The sequence below is a fragment of the Dama dama genome, chromosome 18 (assembly GCF_033118175.1).
Source record: "Dama dama isolate Ldn47 chromosome 18, ASM3311817v1, whole genome shotgun sequence".
Taxonomy (NCBI): domain Eukaryota; kingdom Metazoa; phylum Chordata; class Mammalia; order Artiodactyla; family Cervidae; genus Dama; species Dama dama.
The window spans coordinates 88,978,337-88,998,991 of NC_083698.1; the positions used below are offsets into that span (position 1 = coordinate 88,978,337).

The window sequence follows — 20,655 nt, forward strand, 5'->3', positions numbered from 1 at the left end:
GCGGTGTTAGAAATGTGGGTTCTTGGGCTAAGAAGCCAAGATTCTGGAGAAACCATTTGGACCCCAGAATTTAAATAATTAGCCTGAATGACCCTGATGCAGGTAATCTCCAGATCACAATTTAAAAAACAAAGACACTCTCTGGTGTCTCTAACATTAGTTTTTCTACTCTTGAGCCTTCCCTACTTGCTTGGAGGGTCCCTATTGCTTCTGACTGCCTGCACTCATCGATTATGTTCTTAACAGTGAGGACTTCCTTTTCCTAACAAGTACATACATCTCCAGGGCGCCCAAAAAAAATATTTGGCAACGAACGGGCCCTCTAGAAATGTTTGCCAAACGAATGAATGGGCGAAAACATTTATAGATTGCTTGGTACAAAAACTTTAGCTTTTAAATAGTTCGGCAGGGCTTGAATAGAGAAGCAAAGGTCATTGCAAAGGCGGGGTGAGGATGCGACTGGCAAAGCAGAGGGGAGGAAAAGGCGGGGGAAGCCCCATGCCGGTGATCGAGGCACGTTCGGGAGGTCCTAATTCCCGGGACTCGGGGGGCGAAAAATGTGACTATTTACGGATTAGCAACCATCTTGGGTCGCCTGCCTTACTTCCCCGGGGCGTCCACATTTGACTTAAATACTGTTGTCTCTGCGATTCCGGCCCGATCCAAAACTCTGAAGGGAAACGTGAACGCAGGGAGACCTCGGGGGGCTGCGTAGGCCCGAGCCCAAACCCGCTCCGGGATGCCCCGCCGAAGTAACGCCGACCTCCCCATCATGGCGGCGGCCGGGCGGGGAAGCCGAGCCCGTGCGTAGCGTGCGTGCCTCCTCTCCCTCCCCTCCCCCTCCTCGGCGGCGGCGGCGGCTTAGGCGGCAGCGCTCGCCATTGCCGCTGGTGGCAGGAGGCTGCGAGGAGCCGGCGCGGTCGCAGTCTCCACGGCGCAGGCCCACGGTAGCGCAGCCGCTCTGAGGTGAGTGCCCTACCGCGCAATCTCCAGCTATTTCAGCCCCGGCGCAGCCGCAACACGCCGCCCGCCCGCCGGCCGGCCGGCCCGCCCCGCAGCCAGCACCCTGCCGCCCCCGGCTCCAGGCCTGGGCCCCCGCCGGATTCGGCCCGCCTCGGGCGGGGGGCCCCGGCCCGGCCCAGTCAAACCGCCACCCCGAGGATGCGCAGGCCGCACTAGGCCCCAGGCGTCCTGGCGGGCTCGGGAGGGAGGCGCTGCCCTCCCGAGAGCCCCAGGGTTCCGGCCTGCCCCGCCGCCTAAGGCTCTCGGGGCCGCGGCCTCCTCTCCGCCGTGGAACCCGGGGCCCCGGCCCGGCCTTCCCGTGGGTTCGGGAGCTGGAGGCCCGGGAGAGCGCGCTGGCCTGGGAGCGGGAGGTGGGCGGGCTGCGCGGGACCGGAGCGGCGGCTCCCAGCTCGCCTCCTCGGCCCTTCCCGGGTCTGGTCCGCGGGCGGCGCGGCGCGGCGGGCTGGGCCGGGGCGCGGGAGCCGCTGTCTCCTGCGGGAGAGGAGGCTGGCTCTTCGGGCCACCTCCGAAGCTTCCCTCCCGCCGGGTTGGCGTGGGCTTGTTACCCAGGTAGACTGGGGGACGCTGGAATATGGCGCGTTGCCCACCTTCTTGCAAGTTAGGAGGCGGCAGCGACGGCAGTTCAAGGAGGAGGGCGCAGAGTCCTTTTGTACTCAGAAATAAGGAGCGACATTGTGTTTTCTTCGCTAGCTAAGATGCTGCGGGTGGAGGGGCCTCGGTTCTTTCTGTGCGTGGGGTGTTGGTCCCCAGGGGGAGGGATGGGGGAGTGGCGCGACCCCGGGAAGGGACCAGACCTTTGACACTGGGAAGACAGGAGCTCTGGATGGCCTTGTGCATGGGTATTATCCCACAACCCCAGCCTTTCGGGGAACTCAAGGGTTTGCCCTTGCATGTTAGCCGCTGAACTGGGCCATGATGTCCACCTGTTGTGCCGTTACTGTTGGTTCTAAACTTTCGACAGTCCATCTGACTGTGCCCATCAGAACTTGAAGTTGTTTAAAAATTTTAATATTTTTAGGGCTTCAAATAATAACTGGTCCAGCCAGTTGGAGGAGCTGTTGCCTGGTCTCCATCCCTTCTTAAGCATTAGATTAGAATATATTAATTGCTTGTTTTACTGCTGATGTCAATTGTGCTTAACTCTTTCTGTGGTCAGAGTAAAATTCACATTTTCTTAAGTGTGTAGAAACAGGGTGTTGGAAACTCTTACGGTGAAAGGTAGTGTGAGCGAGACTGTCAGCTCCGACAGTGCTCTGCAAGAGAATGGGTATGCACATCTCACACCTTTTGTTGCAGGTTATCATCTGCTGTCACAGTGATCCTTTCCCCATTTCACCTTTCCCCAGTTTTTAAAAAAAATTCTTTTCCTTTGGCCTTGAACAGTAAGTTACTGGATTGTTCCTCACTCAAGGGAGGTGGGGGCGAGGGCTGGGAGATGCTAGGATTTTTTTCTTCCCGTAAGTCAGTAGTAGCCTGACTCCCTAGAATTGTGTTTGAAAGTTCTTGATGTGTTATTTCATAGTGAAAATATGACTAGCCCTTACCTGTGCATCCAAGTGAGATTTCCATATTTTATGAGCGCTGAAGCAAACATGCGGTTATCGAATGTAATGTAGTATACTTAATCTTAACTTGGGTCCAGAACTGTATGCAGAATTCTTTTGCAGGACCTTTTTTTCCCTTTCGGACAGGAGTTAGATGTGCTTTCAACAGGGTCCATCAGGTCCACCACTGTTTACTTTCTTTTGGTTCATCCTTATTCGAGGTCCTTTGATTCAGTGCATGCCTTCCTCCTCCCCCCATCTCAGACTCAGCATACATGAGGAAGATGATTTTTTGCTTGGAAGTCATAATCATATTCTCATTTAGGCGGGGGAAAAGATTTCTTATTCCCAAGCCAGGAGTTTTCTTAACCAGGTTTTAAGCAAATTCAGCTCCTGGATTTAGGGAAATATCTCTAGGTGTAGGAGATAATGAGGGCCCTTGTCTAAATGTAGAGGGAATTAAAGGAGAAGGAATTTCAGGTTTCCCTCCCAATTCTTGTGTATTCCAATGGAACCCAAAATGGTAGGTTTTTTTTTTTTTTTTTTTTAATTAAATCACAATTATGTATCCATCTCTAATTTTGTTAGGTAGCTGAAGACCAACTTCCTAGGATATGAGTTTGCATTGCATCATAGGTTCAAGCAGACTTTCTTCAAGAAGTATTTTATGTGAAATGATAGGAAGTGGATGACTTTTAAGGAAAATTAAGCTCCTTGTAGTCTGGGGTTAAATTTTTTATAACTCTTTCTTTATATGTAATAAGGCATTCAATCAGCCTTAGTTGGGGAATGATAATAATACGAGGAACCATAATTATTGAAATTAAATTTTTTTTCACAAGTATTTGAACAGGAATGTTGGTTTCTGCAAGGACTAAGCTGTCAGCCTTTAGAAGCACACCCTCCAGTCTCTGGGGAAGCGGAAGTTATTGCATACATTCAGCTTCTGTCAGATATCTTTAGGCAAGCTCAATCCTTCATGCTGCAGTGGGCTCCTTCATCCACTTAGTGCCCCTCTGAAAAGTTGGAGGGTAAAGGGGAAGCTCTGTGGATTGTTGAGTCGCAGAAGTGTCTAATCTCCAGAGTTTCCACGTACTCCCTGTAGGGCTGTAATTAATCCAAGAAATTTGATATTTGAATTTAGATGTTTATATGTGACTGTGATGTTTATTAATATGTTTGTATATATATAGTATTTGGAAAATCATTCTTACCGAAGGATACCAATCTTTGGTTTTATAAAAAACATGTCAGAAAATGCTTTACACCAAAGTACCTTTTCTCTGTGCTCTTTCATGTTTTCCTTGAGAGCTGAAGCTAGTGTTTTCAGCCTGAGCTTACCCAAATATTATTTTTCATGAATGCTTAGTAAAACAGCAGTGGAGAAGAAACCCACTTGTTAAGTTTATTTTAGAAACATTTTATTTAGACCGAGTCCAATCAGTATTTTTTTAGGCTCTGGATACATGTTAATTTTTGAGCATTATGTATCATATAGTTCCTTCCTTATTGACTCCATGGTGGACTATCTACTTTCTTGGCTTTTCAGGTAGTACTTTTACCCAGCAGTATTTGACTAAGGAAGTCAGGCTGGAAGAGAAAGAGTAAAGGAGGTGAAACAAATCAGTTTCAGGTGTTCCCAGAAGATTATAACCACATTGAGCTATTGGAAGCTTTTACTCCTGGAGCAGCAAGAATGCTTTGTCTGATGTTATTGTGATGTAATATGGAGAAAACTTAGAAAATGAACAGAATTTATAATTGCTCAAGAAAAAATAGGTGGATTATATATACCTTGCTGTATATATATGTATTTATACACACACACACACACACACACACACACATATATTTTTTTCCTGCAGTGTGGTTCATAATTAAGCTAAAATGTTTCAATCCTGCTCAGAGCCGTTTAATTACTGAACCTTCAAAAATGTTTCATGAAGTGGTCTTTAGTCCTAAAATGTGAACATTTATATGAACTGAAGAAAAGTCAGAAATACAACTTCGTAAAGATATTCTAGTATATTTTTAAAAGACCCCCCCCCCCCCATAAAAAAGGCAAAACAAAACTAGGGGGCACTTAAGGCAGGCCTACTACATTGTGATCCTTTGAGGTCAGTCTGTATTTTATCATCAACAGCAGTCACTTAGAAAATAAACCGACCATAAGGAATCTTCTCCAGAATTCCAACTTGATAACCTTCCTTATCAAACTGCTTCTGAGCCATTAGATAATTTCTGAGGAAGCCATGCTTAGTAAGGGAGGAGTGTGTGTGTGTTGAAGGAGAGATGGTAGGGAGGAGGGGGAAAAGGTAGATGAAACTGGTAAAAGAATCTGGTTTTATTCATTGGATGTTCACTGAAATTTTGGAGATGTATTTTTAAAAGAAGCTAAAAGAGCTACTTTTGTATGGGTCATCATTTTGATGATATACATGATTTGGTGTCTACTGTATGCAGTGTATTTAGTATATCAGGCTTCCCTGGTAGTTCAGACAGTAAAGTATATCAGTATAGTATTCACATTTGTTCATGTATGCTGATTTCTGTGGTTACAAATAGGAAAAGTTTGGCTGACAGTTTAAGTGGAAATTTTCTTCAGAACTCTTCAATGGTGCATGTTGGATAAACTATGCCAAGCCTTGTTTAGAATCATGAAGAATGAACTTTTTGTGCTTAAATATTGAGACCATTTTTTAAAAGGAGCTTATATTTACTGTTGGTAATTGTAAAGTCTTAGCTTTTTAGAACTTGGAGAGTGTGTTTCATTGCTGCCACTGAATGCTAATGTGGTTAGGCTGACAGCTAAACCTACAGAAGACAAAAGGAAGTGGGGAAATATCCCCATGAAATATTGCTTAAAAACTAAGTGGTGGACTTGAAGTGGAGAGCTAGAGACTCAGTTCAGTTCAGTCTCTCAGTCATGTCCGGCTCTTTGCGACCCCATGGACTGCAGCATGCCAGGCTTCCCTGTCCATCACCAACTCCTGGAGCCTACTCAAACTCATGTCCGTTGCATCGGTTTGCCGTCCAACCATCTCATCCTCTGTCGTCCCCTTCTCCTCCCACTTTCAGTCTTTCCCAGCATCAGGGTCTTCTAATGAGTCAGTTCCTCACATCAGGTGGACAAAGTATTGGAGTTTCAGCTTCAGCATCAGTCCTTACAGTGAATATTCAGGACTGATTTCCTTTAGGGTTGACTGGTTGCTAGGGATTAGGGGACTTAATTTGATTTATGCTCAAAAGAGAATGAGGCGTCCCCTCTACTGAGAAATAACCTTAAGTGTGTCCTCACTCTGGAGTTTTGCCATTCATTCACCAGGTAGCATTTAAATATATACTATACTCCAGACATATTCTAGATGCAAGAGGAATGAATAAATCATGGGCTTTGTCTATAGGGAAGAAAGATAAGGGTTTAACTAACTATAATACAACTTGTTGAGCACTAAAATGAGGAAAGAGTGGTGTGGGATTATAGAAGAAGGGAGGGATTTCTGGGGGAAGGGATGAGTGATACAGGGAGATTAAGTGAGATTAGGGAAGACTTTTCATGTAGTGGGTGTTTTAAGTATTGGGTTGGCCAAAAAGTTTGTTTGGGCTTCTCTGTACCATCTTAACAGAAAGACCTGAACGAATTTCCTGGCTAACCCATTAGGACTTTGAAGGATGAGTAGCTGCTTTACTAAGGAAAAAGAAGAGGCTAGAGGAAGGGCATTGATAGTCTGATTTGAGAAACACCAAGTAAAAAAAAAAAAAAAAAGAGAAACACCAAGTCGATTTTGCTGTACTTGGGGAAGTACTGGAAAATGAAGCTGGTGAGATTGTGGCCTGATTAGGAAGAACATGGAGTTACAGACTATAGTTGGCTAATGGATGATGATGATGCCTTTAATAAGGTAAGGGATGTATAGGGAGTAGAAAGTTTGAGGATGAAGGTAAACAGGGCATGATGCTAGGGTGCGGATCAAGATAATATCGAATATTAGTTAGGTACCTGACCATTTGGACTTTAGATCAAGGGAAAATTGGTGGGGGGGGGCGGTCTGTCAGGAGCTTCGTATTCATGAGCATAATGTGATGTAAAAACTGCCAAAGAGTATAGTATCAAGAGGGAGGAAACGACTAAGGGCAGCCCTGGGTAGCATCCATATCTGAAGGTCAAGTGGAAGAACAGAGGCCTGTAAGGGAGGTTGAAAACCAATGCCTGAAGAGAGAAGGTAAACGGTATAGTGTTGAAGAAACTGAGGATAGGGATTAAGGGAATTTTAACAGGGTATAGCAATGTGAGGAATACTGCAGAACTCCTCGGGATAAAAACTGGATTTTATCAGGATATGTTTATGTGTGTGTATGTATGTATTATTTTGCCATGAATCATGATAACTAAACAGATTTATAGAGTCTTATTGAATATAGAGGTAGAGGCTTAAAACTCAAGTTAGTATTAATGGATGACTAGTGTTTAGAAATAGGTCCTGTTATTCAGGGGAGTTACAGCATTAAAAACTTTGGGAGATGACTTAAATTTTAACAATTAGAGTTTATGTATTTGAGTATATATAGTGTGGCATATTTTAACTTATCTCTTAAAACACATTCCTTTAGAAGGGTTTTGAGGTTTTGTGACATTTATACGATACAGGTAGGGGTTTTTAACTTGGGTTTTATAATTCTGGGGTTCATGGATATATTTTGGCTATGAGATTCTGGATCTTGAGATTGTTTGAAAATTACTCTGTGGGCCTATGTGATTTTTCTGCGAAGAGGGTCCTTAATTTTTATAAGATTCTCAAAGGGTTCTTGACACAGAAAAGTTAAGGGCCTTTGTGGCCCTTGGTAATGTAAATGTTGGCTGTGTTGGTTGGCTGAAATCAGTTATCCTGACTGGGCTAGATCAAGCAAGTGAAAGAAATTTTGAGTAGGTGTTTGGGGTGAGGAACTTTGGGAAGATGGAAGGTACCTTTTGGAGAGCAGAGTAGGAGCGCCAGAAGGAAGGTGGGAGGAATGCCAAAGCAAAGCTTAACCAGCTTTAGAATTTTGTCAAGTCATCTGAATTCCTTGCTTTTTTATATTCCAGAATTTACACTTGTACTGTATATGACTATTCATGTACTCTATACAATAGGCTTTGTGGGAGGATCAAATTACTATTGTTTTAAAGAGAAAGTGAATTTTGAAAGAAAGCTAAGTAGTTCATTAGGTTACAATCAAACTCACTTTTTAAATTTTAATCTTTATTTTACATTGGGGTAGTTGATCCATAACATTGTGTTAGTCTCAGGCATACAACAAAGTCAAATTCATTTGTAAGGTTGCTTATCTGCACTTTAGAAAACTTCTAAAATACACATATAAATATATTCTTTACTGTCTGAGCCACCAGGGAAGTCCATAGAAAACTTCTACAATGTACACGATTCAATCTGGTGATCTGTGACAGACATTTATTCTCTCCTTGCTTAATTTTTCTGACTGTGAAGTGAAAATACCATTGGCTTGTGTTATAGAGTCTGTATGAAATATGACAATTTAGAAATGTTTTAAAATCTAAGATGATATAATGGTAACAAATTGCCAGTGTCCATGTTTCTTAAATCATTGATAAAATGCAGAAATTTAAGCAGATTATTTAATAATGTTTCATACCAGAATTTTACTTGGCTCCCAAAATATTTCATTCTGAAGTTTTAGATAATTGATAATTTTTACTTTCTTCTTCTAATCTTTGGATCTTTGAAATTAGATTAGGAGGCAATTTTGTCAGCTAGGCCCTGGATTCTAGTCAGTGATCCAACTTTTGTTGTCACCCTTACAAGTAAGTTTTGAGCTCACATTCTGAAAAACATTTATTTATAGATGGTATTCCTGTTATTGTACTAATATATCTGCGTGCATTATAAAATACATAGAAGGTAAACATTTTAAAAGGATCAGGTAAAAATTGTCTTACTAATTGATTTAATGGTGGTTCAGTAATTTGTGAGCTTGATTTGCTTGTTTTTGTAAATATATTTGCCTATAATTCATGTTTTTTTTCTGTAATTAATGCCAGTTGGCAGTTGTATAGGATACCCTGTAAAAATATTGGTAAATGTAAGAATACATAAATAAACATGTTGGATAATCTTAAGAAAATTTGTGTTATGCAACTTGCAGTTGGGCTTGTGTTTGTGGATTATCTTTGAAAGTGAAAGTTGCTCAAGTTGTGTCCGATTCTTTGTCCCATAGTCCATGGAAATCTCCAGGTCAGAATACTGGAGTGGGTAGCCTTTCCCTTCTGCAGGGGATCTTCCCAACCCAGGGATCAGACCCAGGTCTCCCACATTGCAGGTGGATTCTTTACCAGCTGGGCCACCATGGAAGCCCAAGAATACTGGAGTGGGTAGCCTATCCCTTCTCCACTGGATCTTCCCGACCCAGGAATTGAACCGGGGTCTCCTGCATTGCAGGTGGATTCTTTACCAACTGAACTATCAGGGAAGCCCTTTGTCTCATTAAACAATTGTTAAGTAAAATTTTCAATAGTAGATCTTTCACTTAATAATCACAAATGAAAGAGTCAGTTTGCTACATAAAAACACCATCGTGTGTGTGACTCGCTCAGTTGTGTCCGACTGTCTGCAACCCCATGGACTGTAGCCTGACATGTTCCTCTGTCCATGAAATTCTCCAGGCAAGAATACCGGAGTGGGGTTGCCATTTCCTTCTCCATGGGATCTTCCCGACCCAGGGATTGAACCCGGGTCTCCTGCATTGCAGGCAGATGCTTTACCGTCTGAGCTACTCTTAAGGTCTTTTGATCCTATACTGGATTTAGAAACCAAGTCTGAAGAAATAATTTCAGTATCACCAGTTTTGTGATTGTTAACATTTTTGTTTTCTGTAATTCTTAATCTCTGTATTTTGAAAGTTTCTTTACATTGAAAATGTATAATTTTTGTAGTGAAAATTTTTAGAAAAGAAACAAAGCAGTCAAATCAATGGTTATCTTTGATTTATGAGCATATATGCTCATAATGAAAATGCATTAATTTTTATAATTAGAAAAAATAAAAAGTATGATTATGGCCATAATTATATTATGGGAGTAGGGAGTCACTAACAGATTTTGGGCGCACAAGTCATTTATTCTCACTAGGCCTATTTCCCCATTTGAAAAATGAAGAGTACAAAAATGGTAAAGTTTCTTACTAAATAAAAAGTTCCTTCTAAAATTATTTCTGAGTTGTGTTATGACATGTTAAGAAATATATTTTCTTCATGTAAAAAGTATGTAAATATGTTCATTGTAGCAAAGAAAAAATTTTTAAATAATTGTAAATAAACAATTTACAATCGTTTACATAGATATTTAACAATATTTTAATTATATGGTTTTAGATATTTTCTAAGTATACATGTGTGTACTTGCATGTACACACACACTGTTCTTATATGTACTGTATGATAATATGAAATAGTACTCTGTATACTGTCTTGACCCAGAAATGTCTAAGGATGTTTGGTTTGTCGGTTTTTGCCTTGGAACATTCTTAATGGAACAGTTATTAAATCCATTTCAACGAAATATAAACGACATTGAAAGTTTCTATCCAAATACAAATTTGTCCAGGAATGCTTACTGCCTTTTTCACTCTCTGTGTGGTTTTGCTGAGGTAAGGGTAACTTGGAGTAAGAATGGAAGGGCTTGCCTGTGAATGCTTACATAGTGAAGAATGAAAGCTAAATCCTGGGTTAACCTCAATTTCATTCACATATTAACTTGCTTTTTCTCCACTCTGTCCTCACAGTTCCTGAGCCAGGATTCCTATTTATAGATAGTTTCTGGTTTGTGTCAATGTTGCTAGTCTTTTATTTTGCCTTGGGGCCTTCTGAGTTGTTATATTCCCATTGAGAATGAGTTGATACTAGTAGCAGCAATCATTTAATACAGAAGTGTTAAAAATGCTTATTTTTTTTTAAAAAGCATTATCTGTGGAAAGTTCAAAAGATTTTGTGTATGTAAAATATAAATATATGTGTTTATAAATATAAAATGCTGTGTAGTCTAATTCATGCTCTGTCTCATTTAAATAAGTATGTGATGTATATAATTCTGTGGTCATCGTTGCTCAGTCGTGTCCGACTCTTTGTGACCCCATGGACTGTAGCCTACGAGGCTTCTCCATCCATGGGATTTTACAGGCAAGGGTACTGGAGTGGGTTGCCATTTCCTTCTCCAGTTGATCTTCCCAACCCAGGGATTGAACCCAGGTCTCCTGCGTTGCAGGCAGACGTTTTACCCTCTAAGCTGCCAGGGAAGCCCGAATATATATAATTCTGGTTTCATGTAAAGAATACTGACTTTTTCTCACTTTTCTTAAAGATTTTGTGTAGTGGATTCTCTTTAGAAAAGTTAGTAATATAACCCAATTTTCTTGCCTACTCCTTTTAGTTCTGCTTTAGTCTCTCTGGAAGCTGGTTTGTTTGTCATTTTGTTTGTTTGTTCCTTAGTTATCACAATTAATATCTAAAGTTGTCTAGTCATTTTTTATTGAAGTATAGTATAAAACCTGTGGAAGTATATGTTGGAAGGAAAAAAGTCTGATTTGTTCATTCTTTTCCCTTCTACTTTGAAAATTAGAAACTTCTAGGAGGAAAACTTTATCATTTATACTTCACAATTAAGATGGTTAAATCAGTATGTTTCAGACATAGGAGTAGGTGGACAATCTGGGAATAAGTACAGACTTTTTGCCTCAAACTTTTTTTTTTTTCAGTGTTTGTGTCCGAAAGATGTGAGAGCAGCGGCTAATTCTAACTTGAGAATCCACCGAGATGGATTGTTTTCATGCCAAAGAGATTCATTTTGTAACTAGATGAGTGGTGTATATCCAGTGTACTTTAAATAGGTAATCTTTGGCTAGTATTAATTTAGGGCCTTTGGTAAGGTAGTGGTTCTTATCTTTTAGGCGAGCACAGTTTTGAAATTCTATTTCTTAAAGAATAGTGATTATTTTATGACAATAATTGTTTTCCCTAAAAGATAAAATAACATGCAACTGTTCCATGTAAATAGGTATGCTCAGGTTTGGCCTACCCACAGAGTGTAAGAACTCGACATCCAGTGGCCTAATTGACATCTCTTGGGTACCTCAGATGCACTTCATCCCAAAATGAGATTCCCTTTTCAAACTTGGCCCTGTTCCATTCTTTCTTACCTCAGTGAAAGGTATCACTATTTCATCTATTTTCTCAGAACAGAAACCTGGTCTTTTCATATTGTCAAATCGTGTTTAACTTTCTAAATAAGCTCAAATTGTCCTCTTCATTCCTACCATTACCACTTCCATTTGAGTAGTTGTTTGTTTTCTGGACTGTTAAGATAACCTATAACTTAACTGGTCTACCTGCATCCACACTGGCTGAACACTAGTCCATTCTCCTCATTGCAGATAGAGTTAATCAAACTTTTCCAAATACACAGGTTTGGTCATGTCCCCCGTTTAGGATGAAGACAGAGCTCCTTAATGTGGCTGTGCCTGCCTTTCAAACTCAATCTGTGTCAGACATGCTGCCCTAACCATTAGACCTTTCCTGTTGCTGTTCCTTCTGCCTGGAAATGTTTTTCCTTCTCTCTGGTAAAAGCTTAAAAATTTTATTCAAGTCTCTACTCAAGCATCATTTCCTCAGGGAAATTTTACCAGATTTCCCTTATTTTTGTGCTTTTTCTTCACCATGTATGTCTATATATGTCATCTTACATTTGTTGGTTTGTTACTTGGTATATATCTGTCCCTCCCACCAGATTGTAAGCTTTGTGAAAACAGACATCATGTTGGTGTTCATCACAAACACGGTGCCTGACATATAGCTAACAGTATGTTTTTGCATGCCGTGTTTTGTATTTTCATCCTCAGGAGCCCCAGTGTAGGATTTCTAGATTTTTTTTTTCTTTTTCTTTTTTATACCCTATTGTTGAGAAGCAGGAGACTAGATTCTACAGCTTTCCATTACTGATTTGATTGTGTGGGATGTATTTCCAAGAATGTTGTATATTATATAGTTCTTTGTGAAAGAATTCTCTTTATAGGCTAAGTTTATACCAGGGAAGTAAAACCAGTTTTAATTCAGGCCACTTACTTAGAAAATGACTGAAGAAAAAGCTCATCAATTCAAATTGGTTTAACATATTATCTTGATATTGCTTGAGGCCTTTTCATGCTTGCTAAATGAATTACTCATTTTGATTATATTGACAGCAGGGTGAGGTTATTTCAGGAGCCAGGTAGATAGTATAGGTCTAGTTGAGAGCTGGAAAATTCAAAAATAGAAGGGTTGTGGTAGCCGTAGTAGTCTACCTTGGGTTATTACCTGTGGGTTTTTTCCCTCTTTTGTTACAGTGTAAGGCACTGTGAGCCTTTTTTTTTTTTTAATGTTGTAGTATAGTCGATTTACAATGCTGTATTCATCTCATGTACAGCAAAGTGGTTGTTTATACATATATCTCTTCTTTTTAAGATTCTTTTCCCATATAGGTTATTACAGAGTATTGAGTACTATTTTATATTCAGTGTGTGTATATGTTAATCCCAATCTTCTAATTTATCCTTTCCCCCACCTTTCCTGTTTGGTAACCATAATTTTGTTTTCTAAGCCTATGAGTATGTTTTGTGAATAAATTCAGTTGTATCATTTTTCAGATTCCACATATAAGTGATATCATATAATATCTGTCTTTGTCTAACTTACTTCACTTGGTATGATAATCTGTAGATCCATCCATATTGCTGCAGATGGCATTATTTCATTCTTTTTTATGGCTGAGTAATACTCCATTAAATAACACCACATCTTCTTTATCCATTCATCTGTTGGATATTCTACCTTGGTTTATTGTACGTGGGGTTTTTTCCCTCCCTTTTTTGTTACAGTGTAAGCCAGTGGTTCTTAATAGTCATTGAGAACTCAAGAGCTTTTGTTTATATGGGTTGTAATTTAAGATACTTACTATGTTAGAAATTAAAACATGTTTATTATTTTAAAAATAATAATATACCCAATACATGTTAAAATAAGTGAAACATTTTAATTAAAAATAACTGTATTTTCCAAACAGCAATTTAGTGAGAAGAATATTATTTCACAGTTTTTGCAAATCTCTTTACTGTCTGGCTAGATAGAAGGCCTCTGAATACTCCTGTCTGCTTCCACACTCAGTCTGCTGCAGTACGTTACAACTTCTGTTAAAGTATAAGAAGATCTGGACTCACACTAAATATGTAGTTGGAAAAGGGGAAAGTATTTTAAGAGCATTTTCAGATTATTGTAGATGATCTTCTTTGACATTATACTAAAATTCAGCTTTGTTAATTTCTTCAAGGTTAATTGCAATGTGGAATCTGAAACCACATCTATCTATGCTTTGTTACATTAAAATATATTGGTTTTCATGCACTTTGAGTGGATCTTTTAACCCATGCATAGTTTTTATGCAGATCTTCCAAATGTTGGCATAAAAGTCATATTCATGAACACTACCACTGATCTCATCAGAAAAGGCTTTTAAGTAATGGAAAATCATCAAGCTCACTGTGGTGGATACAAATTTTCCAAAGTTCTAACTATCATTTGAAATACCCAATTTTATCATTGACAACAAATGCTCTCAGTTGCTTGAAGTGATGGACTCACTTTGTTCATTTTTGGAAAAATGTCTGTCAGCGACCCAGGTCTGAATAGCCACATAGTTTGTCTGTTAGCCACTCTTTCAAGTAAAAATGGTATTCCTTGGGAAAAAAAGGCTAAACATTTTTGAAATAACCATCATACTTCTGAATACAGAAGTACTCTGTATACTTTTTGATTATCAGTTCCATTCAGTTGCTCAGTCATGTCCAACCCCATGGACTGCAGCACGCCTGGCTTCCCTGTCCATCACCAACTCCCGGAGCTTGCTCAAACTCATGTCCATCAAGTTGGTGATGCCATCCAACCATCTCATCCTCTGTCATCCCATTCTCCTCCTGCCTTCAGTCTTTCCCAGCATCAGGGTCTTTTCCAGTGAGTCAGTTCTTCATATCAGGTGGCCAAAGTATTGGAGCTTCAGCTTCAGCATCTTCCAATGAATATTCAGGACTGATCTCCTTTAGGATGGACTAGTTGGATCTCCTTGCAGTCCAAGGGACTCTCAAAAGTCTTCTGCAACACCATAGTTCAAAAGCATCAATTCTTCTGTGCTCAGCTTTCTTTATAGTCCAACTCTCGCACCCATACATTGACTACTGAAAAAAGCGTAGCTTTGACTAGACGAACCTTTGTTGGTAAAGTAATGTCTCTGCTTTTTAATATGCTGTCTAGGTTTGTCGTAGCTTCTCTTCCAAGAAGCAAACGTCTTAATTTCTTGTGTGAAAGTGAAAGTCGCTCAGTTGTGTCCGACTCTTTGTGACCCCATGGACTGTACAGTCTGTGGAATTCTCCAGGCCAGAATACTGGAGTGGGTAACCTTTCCCTTCTCCAGGGGGTCTTTCCAACCCAGGGATTGAACTGGAGTCTCCTGCATTGCAGGCAGATTCTTTACCAACTGAGCTATCAGGGCATCCCTTTTAATTTCATGTATAATTTTGATTATACAGAATAGTAAAAAGACATGAATTCAAGGGTGAAGATTTAATAAAATAATCTTTACTCCTTCATGAAGACATTCTTAAATAGTGAAGTTGATTCTTTTACCGTGAGCACATGAGGGTGAAGAATATAATGACAACCAATACCATTCAGTGCCACTGCCTTAAATTGTGCTAAGATGGCCAGTAGTTTTACCCTACCATTGCTTTTGCATTCTAAGTGCAAATATAAACACAGTGAGGAAAGACAAAGAATGTCTAAGCTATTATGAAAATAGTTTGACCCAGGGATCCCCAGGTTTCTAAGGTTCACTTTGAGAACTGCTGCTGTAAACTATTTAAGGGTTGAACCAATCATCCCACATGTCCCCCTTCAGTTTCTGGTCCAGGATTTTACACAGAAAAGGTGCTCAAAAGATATTTGTTTAATAAATGTGATTTGATGACATTTAAACAGGACAAAACTTGATGAGTAAATTTATGTAGCTGCCTCCATCCATCCAAGCAGGCTTGCTCAGGCAGCTTTCCCATAGACATTGGTGAGAACAGGGTGAACAAATGGAATGTGGATGATAATATACTTGGTAAATGCAAATGATGAAATACCTGAATATAAGGTGATGTTGAAATTAGAGTTAACTGATTTCACGAATGCACAGGAAAAGAATACACACGACCAGTTCCTACAAAGCCCACACTTTGAGCCTTGTTAGGTTTCTGTTAAAGAGTCTTCTACTTTTTGAGTCTTTAAATTTGTAGTGGTCTAAGAAAGGATCCTCAAGTTAAGATGGATCTGATCTGAAAAGCAAACATCTCATTTAAATTTCAATAGGTTGCAGCTTGTGCTTGATCTAGTACAGTCTTCACAGAGAGTTAATGAAAGTGAATGTTAAAAACAAATCACTTTTTATGAAGAATAGTGACTAGAAGTCCTTGGTCTAAATAAACTGCGGACCCAGGTAGTCAATTTTCCTCTTTAAGGAAATAAGTCCAATCAGTACCCTACTGTGTATTTTGGGGCAAGAAATTGGGTGATAAGATGGTGTGATATACCCTCTTTTAAGTGTAGAAGCTTCAGTTCATCTAGCTAAATTTTGATAATCTCAAAATTCGTTAAATAGTACTTCTCTTGTTTTGAAGTGATTAGTTTGTACGGTTTTTCTAGTTTAGGGCTAGGATATAGGAATGGGCCGTAAATTGGGATTTGAAATGGGAAGGAACAGTGTTAGTCTAAACCATCCCAGGTCTTTCTCTGCTCCCACCCCCAATCCCTACTTTTAAAAAACTTCTCACTCCTAGTTCAAATAAAGATTGTAAGAGGTAAGGCATTTGTAGCCATCAAAACCACACACTTTTTTGTTTCATGTTAAAAGTTCCTGAGTCTCCTTTAAACATATTGTAAATTTTTGTCCTTTTCGTCTTTGGAAAGTCATTGCTTTGGTTTACAGTGAATACTACCAAAAAGTTGGATAAGGTAGGCACTAGCTAAACTTTGGTCATCATCATACCTATTTAACAGAGAGCATTCAGCTAGTGCAGGGGTGTTTTACTGTGTGAGAGTCATTTTTGTGTGCTTCTTCTTGTAGGTGCCATGTCCTGGTTAGAAACCATTTAAAATCATCAAACTGGAAACTACCAGTCACCTTTTAAGGCTGTCATAAAAATAAGATTAACTTTATTTTTATGACGTCCTTTGTTTTGAAACTAACCAAAGTAAAAAGTCTGTTTTCAGAGTTGTAAATGGAAATGTAAAATAAAGTCAAATTAAAAATAATTCATATATTACAAATTAAAGATAATTTATGTATTACATTTCCTGAACAGATTTAATTTTGAGCTCTGTGTGCAAAGCACTGATGGGAATGCTTGCTATAGATATTTTATGGAATACAGGTTTCAGATTGTTATTTGCTTGTAAATATACACATGAAAACCTACTTTCAGGACTCCTACTTTAAATTTTCCAGAGAGTTTTCTAGTTTATAAAAGATAGATTTGTAACTGTTATTCCTGTAGTACCATACCCCAGTTAAATAGTTTACAATGAAGGTTAAGTACTGCTTACTACTTTGATACGATTTCTGTAGCTGCCACCTTTAAATTTTTTAAAATACTAAAGGCATAAATAAGGATGTAGAACAATATAATGAATAACATATATCTTCTATCCAGCTAAAAAAAATAAAATATCTCAGATAATATTGAAGCCTTCTGGCCATTCTTTACTCATCTTTTCCCTTTCCGTCTGTGACCATTATTCTGAATTTGATGTTTATCATTCCCCTTCATTAAAAAAAAAAACAACTCAACAACTTTATGTGTTTTATCCATAGGAAAGATAATATTGTTTTGTATGTTTTTAAACTTACATGATGAGATTGATGCATGTATTTATAGTTTACTCATTTTACATGCTGTATAATGTTTGATTCAGTGACATATAAAAGTAGTATATAATCTTTGTAGAGAATTTTGAAAATAAAATATAAAGATGAAAAATGTGTAGCCTTGTCATCCAGAGATAACCATAGTTAGTTTTTTTTCCCTTTGATTACCCTGCTTCCCACTTACATTTATGCATTTTCTGGGTACATTTTAATATGAATGGGATGCAGTTTTATGGATTACATAAAACTGCAAAATAGCCACATTAGGGCTGTAATCCTTTTTTAGTTGAAAAAGAAAATGAGCTTTCCATATTAGATATTCCACATAGACCAGGTATTCCACATATACCTAGTAAATTTGCTATCTATATCAATTATTAATGGTGTATTTCTTAGTGTGGAAACACTGTATAAGTGGCATCTGGGAAGAGTTAGATAATATTAACATCTTTTTAAGATTTAAAACTCTGAAATTTTTATAGTAAACTTAGCAGATAAATGACACTTACCTCTTTAACTATTAAGTACTTTTCTGGTTTTAACTTATTGATTAAAATGAAAAAGATGAAATATTTTTAGATATGCATCTAATATATGTTCAAGATCTATATGAGGAAAACTACAAAGCTCTAGTGAAAGAAGAGCTAAAATAGATTTTAATGGATAGGAAGACTCAATAGTGTTAAGATGTCAGTTCTTACCCCCTTAATCTGTAGATTCAATGCAGTCCCAATTAAGATCCCAGCAAGTTATTTTATGGATATCAACAAACTGATGCTAAAGTTTATATGGAGAGGCAAAAGACCCAGAATAGCTAATACATTATTGAAGAAGAACCAAGTTAGAGGACCAACACTGCTTGACTTCAAGACCCACTATAAACTATAGTAATCAAGGCAATGCAGTATTGGTGAAAGAACAAATAGATTGTGAAAAAGAATAGAGGGCCCAGAAATAGATTCCTATAAATGTAGTCAACTGATCTTTGACAAAGGAGCAAAGCCAATACAATGGAGCAAAGATTGTCTCTTCAACAAATGGTGCTGGAACACCTGGGTATCTACCAGCCAAAAAATGAATGTAGATACAGACTTCATACTCTTTATAAAAATTAACTCAAAATGCATCACAGACCTTAGTGTGAAACACAAAACTATGAAACTCCTGGAAGATAACATCAGAGAAAATTAAGATGACCTTGAGTATGGTGATGACTTTTTAGATACACCAAAGGCACGACCCATGAAAGAAAGAATTGATAACTGGTACCTCCACGCAGTGGGATATTATTTAGCACTAAAACGAAATGAGCACTAAAAAGCCAAGAAAGACATGCATGTGTGCTAAGTCGCTTCAGTCGTGTCCGACTCTTTGTGACCCTATGGACTGTAGCCCGTCAGGCTCCTTTTCTGTCTGTGGGATTTTCTAGGCGAGAATACTGGAATGGGTTGTCATGCCCTCCTACAGAGGATCTTCCTACTTAGGGACCGAACCCTAGTCTCTTGCATTGCAGGTGATTCTTTACCTGCTGAACCACCAGGTAAGTCCCACTGTTACAAGTCTTAAAGAGGACCACACCTCTAGTTAAACTGAAGATCTATATAATTGATATGATGCTGTTTGTGTGTACATTTGTACATGCCCCAAACTGCAGCAGAATTGTGTATCAATAGGACTACAGCAGATCTTATCTGGGTATGTATCCAGTTCACCTGAGACAGTCTTCCTAATACACATTTTGAACGTCATGGTTGAAAATCTGGTGCAGAATCTTGGGGTTGTTTTGTTTTGCTCCTTACTTTCTGCATGCTAGTTTGTTAGGATAGGTGCACATCCACCTCTTCAGTGCCCCCCAGTGGCTGTTTTTGCTTTGCAGGAAGATGCCTGTTGATGGGAGAGCTCATTGCTTCCTAGCAACAACCAGCTCCGTCTTCACACCCCTGTTAGAAGAATGATCTGTTTGCTGGAATTCTGCCTTACCTACTTTAACTTCTTGCCTATTTGTTCTTATTGAGGTCACATAATATTTATAATTCCTCTTAACAATTCTTTTAATATTTAATGAGAGGTCATTTTCGGTAAAGCCCTTTCTTCTCTAGGTTTAGATATCTCCATTTTTTTCAACTATTCCTTACAATAATTGACTTTTTCACAGTCCCAATGTACTTTTAATTTTTAAGATCTTTAAAAAGTAAAGTGCTCACAGTACATTGACAACAGGAAATGTCCAGTTCTGAAATTTGGTCTTGGTAATAAAAATACTCCCAAAATGACAATTTAAAAACATAATCCCCCCCCCCCCCCCCCAAATATGACTCCTGACTTTAGAGACAGTTGTGAATACTGAGTGGTAAGGGAAGGAAGGGTGAAGTGCAAGTAGAATATCCTTTCACACCTACATTAATTACCGTTCATTTTCTTCTAATCAAAGACTAAAAATACATTTTCCTAAAAAAAAAAAAAGTGCCCAGCACTAAATAGAAGTGTGATCAAGCTGATGTAGAAAGCACCTTTCATTATCCGTAGTCTGCATATGATGCTTGTCATGATTCTTATTTCCATACTAAATTTAGTGTGAATCAGCACCCCCTTGAGTTTTTTTGTTTTGTTTTTTCTATGATAATGACACAAGTCTTCATCATCCTGTGTTCTGCTGCAATGGAGTTTTTTAAGCCAAAGTTCAGAATATTATGTTTATGCTTGTTAAAATTTATCCTGTGAGATTTTACTCATTCATTTAGGCTGTTTGAGTTTTTTTGAATTTGATTTTACCCTTCAAGTGCAGGCTTTAGTATCTCTTGTGTCTCTAGTTATCCACCTATTTGATTAATGTATCTTTTCTGTTTCTTTTCAATTTCCAAAACAATTGTTGCCTTTTTTCCCCCACTTGGTCTTTCTCAGTGGCAGATATGCCATCTTGTGTTACTTTGATGAATATGTATAGCTAAACAGGAACCTCAGACAATAGAAAGACATACACATTTGCAAAGCCCCTAGGAAACCTCAGTGTGCTTGAAATCATGTTGAACATTATGAAGCTTTATACCTATTTTTCTTTGACATTTATTAATTTTGATTATTCATTCTTTT

The 20,655-nt window shown here is 38.8% G+C and overlaps 1 protein-coding gene across 6 annotated transcripts in view; it reads left to right on the top strand.

The window, feature by feature from the left end:
- Positions 1-838: 838 nt before the first annotated feature.
- Positions 839-20,655, top strand: part of NRF1 (nuclear respiratory factor 1) — a 118,037-nt gene continuing 98,220 nt past the window's right edge. For 3 of the 6 annotated variants that reach the window (XM_061165775.1, XM_061165780.1, XM_061165781.1), the window contains exon 1: positions 856-966. The gene's annotated coding sequence lies outside the window, so the exon portion shown is untranslated. Of the gene's footprint in view, positions 967-20,655 lie in introns of all 6 variants that reach the window. The other 3 variants (XM_061165776.1, XM_061165777.1, XM_061165779.1) reach the window with 3 other exon arrangements.